Source organism: Xenopus laevis, chromosome 6L (genome assembly GCF_017654675.1).
Source record: "Xenopus laevis strain J_2021 chromosome 6L, Xenopus_laevis_v10.1, whole genome shotgun sequence".
Lineage (NCBI taxonomy): Eukaryota > Metazoa > Chordata > Amphibia > Anura > Pipidae > Xenopus > Xenopus laevis.
Genome location: NC_054381.1, coordinates 55,739,566 through 55,751,680, shown reverse-complemented (window position 1 = coordinate 55,751,680; position 12,115 = coordinate 55,739,566). Strand labels below are relative to the sequence as shown.

Here is a 12,115-nt window from a genome sequence, read left to right as displayed (position 1 = left end):
AGATTTGTATATACATCTCTAGCAATATAGAGATAAATAGAGAAAAAGATAATAAAGCATTAAATGCATTAAAATAAAGTTTGCCTCACATCACTAGTTCTGTGTTCACACATACAATTTTTAGGATATTAAATATTAAGATTTTAAATCTATTTACTCTTCAATAAATACATAATGTGTTGTTTTTTGATTTAGAGGCTAATAGAATTCACCACAATTTACCAGAAAGGAACTTCCCTGCTCTCCATTTACCTATGCAGCATTATCAAATAATCTTTGTTTTAAACATTTAATGAATATGCACATGAAAATGCCAGCAAGTGAATAAAGAGTGAATCCGTGGGATTCCATCGTTGGGGCACAGAGCGCATTACGTTTTTTTGAAATTTGGCTTTTTGTCGCCTCTGTTAACTTGCGGGGCAATGCGGTCTAAGACAAGGTTCTCTCCTTGCCTCATGGCAGGCACCCACTGGAAATGGCACCTAAATGCCAGTACAGCACTGAGGCCTTTGGTATTTGCTCTCAGGGCAGAACACTGGCAGACAGAATGCTCCTCTCTACCTGTCACTGCGCCTAATACTAATGACAAGCCTGTAATTGAACACAGATGAGATGGAACAGTGACAGGAGCACCCCAACCAAAACACTAGCTTGAAAGCTTGAGCACTGAGATCTGTCTGTCACTGTTCTGTATGCGTTCAATACAGACCTAGCTGATGATTAGTATAAGGAGCAGTAAGGAGTAGTCACAAGTGGAGAAGGGGCACTGCCCTCTGCCTCAGCTGCAAACAAAATGTGCTGTGGGCCCTAGTGTGTAAGTACCTAAAATAACAATTTCTGAGTGAGCTGCCACTGCTGCTTTGGGGCCAGATAACATTTTTAATAATTCTGACTTACCTTGCCATGTATTTTTGTCTGAGGCGTTATCCTTTTCCTCTGGAATGAACGAGCCTTTACTAGCAGCAGTAGCTGTAGGGGTAAAAAAAAAATTAACCCAAAAAATATTTTTTTTTTCAATATAAAAAGAGTAACTGCATCAGAGCACATTCTAGTAGCAACCAATCAAAATCTTCCTTATAGTAGATCAGAACTATTTCCTTATTGTTATTATAAATATATATATATATATATATATATATATATATATATATATATATATATATATATATAAGATTAGGGCATTTCTATTTCTAAAGCCCACCTTCAACACACAACCACTGCTTTTATAATAACCCTGACATTTCTCATATATATCATGCAGCACCTTATGGATCTATGGCTAGATCCATAGAATCCCTATAAACTAGCTACAGTAATAGTGATATTCATAACTATGTAAATATAATGCCAACACTCCTACATATATACGCACAGATATTATTTCCCAACCAGGCACAGAAGGTGGTCCATGCTACTTGTTGCTCAACCCAGAATTTATGCACAATGGGGAACATGCTGCAAACCAGCAAACCTGATTTCTCCAGCCAACGGAAATAACTGTCATCACTATCTGCTGGGCAGGTCAGCCCAGAAATTAGGCATAATTTAGTTAAACAAAAAGTTAACCTTGATGGTTATGTGTATTTTGTCAACCCTTGCTGCTATAACTATAAAAAGATACTATCTCACCTTCCTGCCATTATTGGGAATTTTATTGGAATTAAAATAATAAATAATAAAAATTAATCATTACAGAAAAAAATCAAACAAAACTGATAGCATCAATTAACAAAGCACCAAATCCTTATATTAACCCATCCTACTGATTTCTCCTGCCAACGGAAATAACTGTCATCACTATATGCTGGGCTACTAGCTACAATAATAGTGATATTAATAATATGTAAATATAATGCCAACACCCCTACACATACTCACAGATATTATTTCCCAACAAGACATAGAAGATAGACACATGCTACTTGTTGCTCAACCCAGAATTTAGCCACGCTGGGGAACATGCTGCAAACCTGATTTCTCCTGCCAATTGAAATAACTGTTATCACTGCTGGGCAGGTCAGCCCAGAAATTAGGCATAATTTAGCAAAACAAAAAGTTAACCTTGATGGTTATGTGTATTTTGTCAACCCTTGCTGCTATAACTATAAAAAGATTCTATCTCACCTTCCTGCCATTCTAAGTACTCAGACTGCTGCTCCCGACCTTGCTTACTTTTCTTTCTCACTCTCAATTTTCAGTTTCCCCACTGGGCTCCTTTTCCTTTCCCCTTTCCCTTTTCTCCATACCCACCACCTTTCAGTCGTCCCCTCCGCTGCCTTCATTCCTGCCATTATTGGGGTATGTGCTGCTGTCTGCTGCCCACTAGTCAGACCACACAACCAGCAATCCATCTTCAACTAACTGTCATCACTGTCTGCTGAACAGATTACCCCAGAAGTTAGGCACAATTTAGTTAATCAAAAATATAACCTTGATGATCATATTTTCTCAACCCTTGCTGCAATATACAGGTAACTATGAAAAGATAATATCTCACCTTCCTGCCATTATTGGGGTACATGCTACAGGATACTAGCGAGACCACACAACCAGCAGTCCATCCTCCTGATTCCTCCTTCCAACTGAACTAACTGTCATTGCTGTGGGCGTGGCTTCAGAAAGGAGGACTTCCTCCTTCCAACTGATCTAACTGTCATTGCTGTGGGCGGGACTTCAGAAAGGAGGGATTCCTCCTTCCAACTGACCTAACTGTCATTCCTGGGGGTGTGGCTTCAGAGGGCTGTGTGCATTGGCTGGTACAGCACGTGGGCAAGTTGTACTGAATAAAAAGGGCACCCCATATTAACCCTTGGTTCCCATGCCCATTTGCAGCTATACCAGTGAATCATATTCACACATGACTAGAAACCACTTGCCTGACATATTGAGCCCATCCCTGACACACACCCCTCAACTAAACGTCTGTACAAAGCAGGGAGAGCAATAGCAATATGTAAGGATATCATCACATGTACAAATGTAACACAGCTGTACTGTACCCTGGTCCCTGAAACACAAAACTGCCTTCAAAATTGTTCATCTATTTTCCCATCAGCATACCTGGCTCGGCAAGTTTGTCAGACAAGTTCTATGTCAGCTGCTGGCTCCGCGGGCCAATAGAAAACAGGGGGTGTGGCTTTGCATAACGCAGCGCCGCCCCTTTCACTGGTTTTCAAGCCGCTGTCCCTAAGTTACTCCTTCACTAAGCAGCACTTGTTAACTACAACTCCCAGCTGCCTCAGCAATTCATTTGCTGTTTTACGTACTCCCTTTGGCAAGAACTAGAAAGTCCTGAGAACTCCACCCCCATGTCTCCCATGTGTCACGTGTATAAGGCAGTACAGTCAGTGTCCCTGTGGGGACAGCTTCCAGTAACACTCATTTCACCTGCAAAACATCTGCCTCCCTAAGGTTAGCTCTCCCCAATGTTAACATTCAATTATTCACACTGATTATTCCCTCGCTCCCTGTGTCATCCCTTATTTCTACTCTCTGCCCTGCGGCACCGCCCCTAACCCCGCCCACCTCTATCATCCCTCCCCATATGCTTCATGCACCCTCCTCTATCCCTCCTTCTAAGTTACTTGTATGTCCTGGGGACAGGTGTCTTTAATCCTACCTGAGGTATAGACATCTGCAGGCTCCTCCATGTCATTTCTCCTGCACGATATGTTTTCCCCTTCATAAGCCGTTTTTGCTTTCCCTGTTGACAGATAGTCCCGCCCCACCATGGCTACAGCCAATCAGAATCGATAGAGGGCAGTCAGTTTGATTGGCTCGTCTGAAACAGCAATAATGGAATACTGCTTGCTCATTGGATTACATAAATGTTCCCACCCTCTGCTGGAAGGCGATTGGCTGAGAGCTGCTAGGGCGGGGAATCTGAGTCATATAGTTTAGATGCCAATGAGGGCAGGAATACTGGATGCTGCAAGTAAGTTGAAGGAAGCCTGACACCAGACTTAGATGTAGAGATCATGGAGGGGGTAAGATCCAATGGAATAGGGCAGATACATGACTAAATGCTAACGTTGGGGAGGTGGGAATTGTGACAGAGGGAGAGAGCCTGTAGCACATACGTTTTTCCTGAGTTCATCCTAAAATGGACTGTATTGACAGACGAGCTGCGCCAGTTTCTGTGTTTTGCTGCTGTCCTTGGCATGATGTTTGTTTCCAAATTGGGATATTGTAAAAATGGCAAGTTCTGTGGAATTTCTAGTGTTCTTTGCTTTCCTATTCGGCGAGTCGTGCAGTCGTTTTAACCCTTTCACTACCAGAGGATTTGGGAGGTTTTTTTTGTACTTTTGTGTAATTACAAATTTATAGCAATCTATTCTTAATGTCTAAAAAATGGAAAAGTCAAAAATATTTGACTTAATATAACCACCTATCAGAAACCATTTATTTTATGCATGAAAATACAATTGTATACAATTTGTCCCATGACTCCCAAATGCGTCTATAAAAAAGATGTCGTTTTGTGGAAAGTTCTGACTTGTATATGTCAAAAAGCAACAGCAGTACTTTAGTAAAGGCCAAGAGAATCTGCAGACTTCAGAAATATAAAACTAACAGTAGGTTACCCTTAGGAAACTGGACATTTTTGGAATAAAATATATGACTAATCTAAAATGTGTAAATATGTCTTTCTACTCCTAAATTACCAAGTTTCAATGCTTTCCTAAAATTATCAGCTTTTATAAAAAAAAAATTGGAAACCTTGAAAAATATCCTCAAAGCTTCCAATTCAGAGGATCTTATCTCCTACAGGTCAATAATTAATGCATAGGCTTACCTAGGCTATAGGGGCCCGTGGGGCTTTTTAAGTTATTGGTTTCTTTAAAAAATATATATTTTTGCTGTGCTGGCTGGATCGGAGAAGATTAAGCAAAACAGTTTACGGCACGTGCATGTTTACACGTGCCCACTGGTGAGGAGGGTGGTGGCCGCTTGGTTACCTAGGGCTGCCGGACGGATTGGCCTGGCCCTGGGGGTCATAGATCACATCTAAAATCAAGTGCTTTGTAAGGCTGCAAAATGTATAGTTATTGCTACTTTGTATTGCTGATCTTTCTAATCAGGCCCTCTCCTAACCATATTCCAGTCTTGTAAATTAATTATTGCTAGGATAATTTGGACCCTAGCAACCGGATTGCTGAAACTGCAAACTGGAGAGCTGCTGAGTAAAAAACTAAATATTTCAATTTATAATAGTCTAAAACAGACTGTAAGAACGTAATGTGTCCAGTAAACTACATCATAAGCTCATGGCAAAACAATCACAATGTTAATGGTCTGTTCCATTGCCTGTGTTTTTATGTTAACATGGCAGATTCACTCCTGGAGCTACAGTAAGTGGAATATATTTTTCTCAGCTCTATTGGTACTGTTCATTATACGATAAATTGTGTGCTGGATGCTCTCTACAGAAAAATAGTCGTATTTTTATTTTATAAAAGCAGCTCAGTGTATAATCTCATCAGATATTCCTTTTTTTTTGTCATTTCATTCTGAATGTACATTTGTAGAATTTAACCATCAAAAATCCAAGTGCCTGCAATATTTAAGGCTGTGAAAAGCCACTGCAGTGAGTACTAAAAATGATTGCCTAGGTATCCTCAGTCTTCAGCAGGAATGACAGGTGAATCAACAGAAACCACCCCCAGTATCACATTCACTTAGGGGCCCATTCACTAAGTTCGAGTGAAGGAATAGAGGAAAAATAGTTCGAATTTCAAATGTTTTTTTTGGTTACTTCGACTACTATCTTCGACTTCGAATCGAACTAAAAATTGTTCGACCATTCGATAGTCGAAGTACTGTCTCTTTAAAAATTTCTTCGACCCCCTAGTTCGCCACCTAAAACCTACCGAGGCCAATGTTAGCCTATGGGGAAGGTCCCCATAGGCTTGCTAACATTTTTCTGATCGAAGGATAATCCTTCGATCGATCGATTAAAATCCTTCGAATCGTTCGATCGAACGAATTACGCAAAATCCTTCGATTTCGATATTCGAAGACGAAGGATTTTAATTCGGCAGTCGAATATCGAGGGTTAATTAACCCTCGATATTCGACCCTTGATACATCTGCCCCTTAGTGTTCCACATCAAACACAGGAAGACTGATAAGTCCCCGTAGCATTATGACGTTTACCTTGTCTGACCTCTAAGGGTAAAAGCGCATGATTTACCTGCTCATAATCAAGTCTTTTGATCTATGTACTCTATTGAACAATATAACTTATGACCCTTATTCTGGCTAGAAGTATTCTTGTAATCATATTTGTGCACACATATAATCCTGTGTGTGTAGTAAAAATAAAAAGACTTTTGTGTAGGCAGAGGTGTTGTGGGTCTGAATAAGTTATAAATTATGGGGAAGATTTATTCATTTTCATGTTTTGCCACAATTGCAGTTTTTAAGAAATCTCATTTTTCCCCATTTTTTTTTTTAAAAAAGTTAAATTTTTGCTGCCTAACTTTTATATTTATTTATTTCATTTTTAATATAGCTAGAAGTAATGTTGGTTATAATGTCTGAGTAATATTCAAATGTCCTGTAAATAATATGTGCTTTAAATAATGTTATAATATAATGTTGCAGATTTGATATCACTACTGTGTTACAGTATAGGGAATAATGTACAGGTATGGAACCTTGGGTTTTAGGGATAAGGAGCCTTTCCGTAATTTGGACCTCCATGACCTGTCTACTAAATATACTTTAAATATTATTAAATCCAGTAGGATTGTCTTGCCTCCAAAATTGATTCATTATCTCTTAGTTTACAATTACAAGGTACTCTTTTATTAATACAAAAAAAGTCATTTTTAAAATTTTAATTATTTAATGAAAATGGAATCTATGGGAGATGGCCTTCAAAAGCTGTCTGCATAACGGGTTTTCAGATAACAAAACCCTTACCTGTACTTTCAAATACAAGAATATTCAAATTTCCAGTTTGTTTAATGTACAGAAGCTAAAGGGAGGCGGATTGCCTTGTACAGGGCACCAAACGCAAAGGAACTTTTTAACCACATTTTTACATTCCATTCACAATATTCAGAAACCTCTGAATTATCATTTTAAGCAAATAATGCAAATTTTTAAAAAAAATAAAATATTTCCATTTTCTCTAATAATAGTAGATTATACTTGATGGTAACTAATTTGCATGAATTCATATTGGTGGCAAAACCACTCTATTGGGTTTATTTAAAGTTTAAATTTTAGATTTTTAGCAGACTTAAAGGGGTTGTTCAGTTTTTTTCAGTTCAGTTGGTTTCAGATAGTTAACCAGAAATAGAGACTTTTTCCATTCACTTTCTATTTTCTATGCGTGACAGTTTTTATGATATTGAAGTGTAAAGTGTAATTTTTCATCTTCTAAAGCAGCGGGTGGGGGGGTCGCCGACTCTGTAAACTGTTCTAAATTGATACAATAGTTGATATCTGTGTCCTGCTGAGCAGAATCCCTGAGTTTTAGTTAGATAGAAGTCTATCGGCACATAAGGTGAATTGTTGTGGACTAGGGGCATAACTACACAGGAAGCAGACCCTGCGGCTGCAGGGGGCCAAAGAGGTATAAGGGCCCGATGAGGCCCTAATTCTTATACAAAGGTCAACCTCTGGGCATTGTGGGGGCCTGAAAAAGCTGTGGGGCCCAGTAATATCTATTTATGCCACTGTAGTAGACTTTTACTAAATCTGTTTCACACACAGTCTTTATAAACGTTTTTGTACAGTTGTATACTGTATATATTTGAATTCCTTATCCTAACCTAATTTTTTTGGTTGCAAACAATACATTTATGTTCGGAGTCATTGATAAATCTGCCCTGCTCTAAAGCTGGCCATACACTTCCAGATCGACTCATTTGTCAAGGTTGCCAAACTAACAGATCTGAGCACTGATTTGGCCATCTACATGGAGCACCTAATGAGGCTGATCTGTTTATTGGCCCTGGGAATCAGATCATACACTGGGGACTACAGAGGCCTGCTGGACAAGTACCACATCAATGTGGTGATGCACTCCTCATCTGATGGGATTTTTAGGGCCCTATTCAAAGGATAATAAATTGCTGCAGACTTGTTCTGGAGAGTGGAGGGACCAATAATTATGACTTTGTAGTTGTCATGTTTATAGTAGAAGAAATATTGGTTTGAAGATGCACACCTACAAAACATAGGGCAGGGGGGTGCCATGGATGTCACTGCCTGTAGATATGGAGTGCTTTCTCTTCAGGTGTTTATCTTCTGGCAAAGAAAACACTAAGGGGGCCTTTATAGCATGCTGTGTAAAACACTGGAGAAAAACATTATCAGTGATGTTGCCCATAGCAACCAATCAAATTTTTGTTTTCTAACTCGTGGATCACTGTTGAAATCTATTTGCTGATTGGTTGCTATGGGTAACATCACCAGTGATGTTTTACTCCAGAGTTGTTCACTGCATGAGAAATATGCTTTTTTATTAAAAAAATGTAAAAGTAAAATTAACAAATAATGTGAAAAATAATTATTTAGGCATGTAGTCAAATTAGGGTTGCCACCTGTCCGGTTTTGACCCGGACAGCCCGGTATTTTGAGGGGCTGCCCGGGTCTATACTTCCTGCCCGGTTTTCCAAATAAGGAAAACTGGGCGGGATTCCCTTGATTGACACGGCGATCGGCTGATCGCTGCGTCATAGCCCCACCCACTGATGTCATGGGTCCGCCCCCGCCCGGTCTTAGCCAGACATAAAGGTGGCAACCCTAAGTCAAATGCTTTGTAAGGCTACAAATGTACAGTTATTGCTACTTTGTATTGCTGATCTTTGTATTCAGGCCCTCTCCTACCCATATTCCAGTCTTGTAGATTAATTATTGCTAGGATAATTTGGACCTTAGCAACCGGATTGCTGAAACTGCAAACTGGAGAGCTGCTGAGTAAAAAGCTAAATACAAATAATAAATTTTTCAAATTATTTGCAAATTGTCTCAGAATATCACTTAATGTGTAAGTAAATGAACAACCGCTTTTACCTCTTGGAAATTTGCTCATGATTACCAACCCCTTGGATGTTGCTCCCAGTAACCTCAAAGTAGGTGCTTATTATTGAATTCAATACTTGGAGGCAAGTTTTGGTTGTATAAAACCAGATGTACTGCCAAACAGAGACTCCTGTAGTCTGCCAGTCCACATAGGGGCTACCAAATAGCCAATCGCAGCCTTTATTTGGCATCCTCAGGGACTATTTTCATGCTTGTGTTGCTCCCCAACTCTTTTTATATTTAAATGTAAAAAAAGGTTGGGGACCCCTGCTATAGGCAGTCACTATTTATCTGGTTGGTGTGGGCTGTTTGGGCCTTTGTGTACTTGAAATGACAGGTCTTTTTATAAATCCCACTCCAGGCCTGCCACAGCTACAGGGGTCATGACTGAAGCAGAAAAAAAGGCTTGGTTCCTACACATGCATAGACTGTCCTGGACATAAGGGAACTCATACAGTTTTGTTTTTAGACATATATACGCATTTACTCTGGACAACCAATATGGAATGCAGGTGGTAAAACTATCGGGGATTCTAAAAAATTCGATTTATAGTTTAGTTTATCAGAGGGGGCCCCAGGTTAATACTGGGCAGTAGCTGGAAATGTGTCTTCAAATTGTGATCCCACATGCATTATCTGAACCAGGCAGGCCTGGACACTTTCTGGTCTAGTTAGGTGTATTGTAATTAACTATATCCTGCAGGGCTCTATTTTCTTAAATTCTTACTTTTTTGGTTATGTTGTCTGCTTTTGTCTTTAAGGTTTCTTCAGGTAAAGAACCCCTGGAGCCCTTTACAATGGAAAGGGAAGATTCTGTGTGAAAGATGAAAGAAGCTGGACTCTAGAAATCCTAAACGTTGATACCAGGACAGCACAGAAAATTGACAATGGTAATATAGGCAGGGCCAGGCCAAGCCAGCCAGCCCCCTCGCACCCCCTGCACACATGTACAACCACAGGCACGCGCACGCACAAGAGCACATTGCCGGCAAGAGAGGACAAGGGTCATGACTAGGGGTAAGTGATTGTAGAGGTAAGTGCCTAGTGTCCCCACCACTTGTGGCCCTAGGCACATGCCTCTTCTGCCTACCCCTACTTCTGGCCTTAAATATGGGCAACGTGTAGTTTATGTAATGCAGTTTTTGTAATTATTATACTTTAGTCACACTCGTCCCATTCTAATACCCACAATGTGCAGTAACATTATACGGGGACATATGCACAGCATGCTATACCTAGACCAAATCTCTGATACTATAGACATCATTTTACAATTTGTGCTATCGACCTCCTAATGTACAAAGTAATATTCCATAAGCAAACCACAATTGACTGCTTTTTGCAATTGCAGGTATTTTCTGGATAACATGGGAAGATCTACGAGTGGGATCTACTTGAGTGGAAACCAAAGTCTTTTGAAGAATCACCTGCATACACAGGTATGTAACAGATATAGTAATATTCATTATACAGAAATTGAAAATGAGAGAATTCAAGCTAGAACAAAATAATTATACCTCTGGGCCTGTGGAACACTGGAAAAACCCCAGTAGGCCCCACAGGGCCAGTACCTGCTCCTGGACCCGAGTCTCCTCCCCAGACTTTCAAGTGCGAAAGTTGAGGAGGAGGGTAGAAAGGGTACGGGGTGATGGTGAAGGGGACAGGGGATGGGGAGGTGGAACTAGGGCCTTGAAAGCACAACCGGTGAGCCCCTTGCCCATCCCAGAATATCCCTATATAACAAAGTACTTTGTGTGTATCCAGAAGATACAGTATCCTCATAACAGTCAAAAATAAACACATAAAGCATGGAATGTAACTAAATGCAATCTAAAATGTAGTGCATTTTTTTTGTTGTGAGTGAATAGCGTGGTTGTTAAATGTTAATTTTAATACTGGTATAGTGTAATTAGGTGGAACTGTCGATGCACCTGAAAGGTTTGACCTGCCGTGGTTAGTGCAATTTATACTCTGAGGAAGTGCCATGGGCATGAACCGCGTCAGTGGTGGATTGTCCATGCACTGTCCAAAGCTACAAATTTTTATGAACTAATAAAGTAACCCCAAGCGGCCCACTAAGTAAGTATGGGCCTCTTTTTTTGGCAGTACCCTTATTACTTGAAAATTCTTTGGCCTCAAAATTACAAAGAGGGGGTCAACTTGTGTAATCTACTCACACAGTCAGCTGCAGTTTGAGGCAAATGGTTGTCAGTGTAGGGTTCCCGATACTCTGTCCTAACGGCTCCAAGTATTGTATCGTAAGTCAAAGAGGTTGGAATCATACACCTTGGCAGAATTGTCTGCTATTGTGGCTTTTATTTTTTGTCGCACACAACATGTCTTCAGGCTGCAAGGCCCTTTCTTAAGTGTGTTCTAATATTTAGATGCACTAATCAAAAAGAAAAAGCACTAAATTTACCAGTGTTAAATCCCACCCAAAAAGCCTACCCGATCCCCATTTCTGGAATATGGGAAACAATCAATTCATTTATCAAGTTATTAATTAGCCAGTGCAAACAATCATTCAGTTAACGAGTTATTAATTTGTAGTGAAAACATTCATTTACGTAACGAGTTATTAATTAGAGTTGGAAAACATCATTCATTTATCAAATTAATTTAATTAGCTGCTGCAAACACATTCAGTTAACGAGTTATTAATTCGTAGTGGAAAACATCATTTACGGTTGACAAGTATTGATTAGTAGTGGAAAACATCATTCATTTATCAAGTTAATTAATTAGCCAGTGCAAAATCATTCAGTTAACGAGTTATTAATTCGTTGTGCGAAAACATCATTTAGTTAACGAGTTATTAATTAGTATGCTGAAATGCATCATTCTTTATCGAGTTATTAATAAGCAGTGCAAACATCATTCAGTTAACGAGTTATTAATTAGTTGTAAAAAACATCATTCTTTTATCAAGTTATGTATTAGCAGTGCAAACATGATTCAGTTAACGAGATATTAATTAGTTGTGCAAAACATTATTCAGTTAACGAGTTATTAATTAGCAGTGGAAAACATCCTTCATTTATCAAGTTATTAATTAGCAGTGCAAACATTATTCAGT

General features: G+C 39.4%; 1 protein-coding gene across 4 annotated transcripts in view; it reads left to right on the top strand.

Annotated features, from left to right (window-relative positions):
• The window catches only part of LOC121394621 (calpain-7-like), a 97,249-nt gene that overhangs the window by 38,690 nt on the left and 46,444 nt on the right, over window positions 1–12,115 (top strand). The window contains exon 1 of one of the 4 annotated variants that reach the window (XM_041566058.1): window positions 9,856–10,056. The exons of the other annotated variants lie outside the window; for them this stretch is intronic. The gene's annotated coding sequence lies outside the window, so the exon portion shown is untranslated. Of the gene's footprint in view, window positions 1–9,855; window positions 10,057–12,115 lie in introns of those variants that run through there. 4 annotated transcript variants of the gene reach the window in all.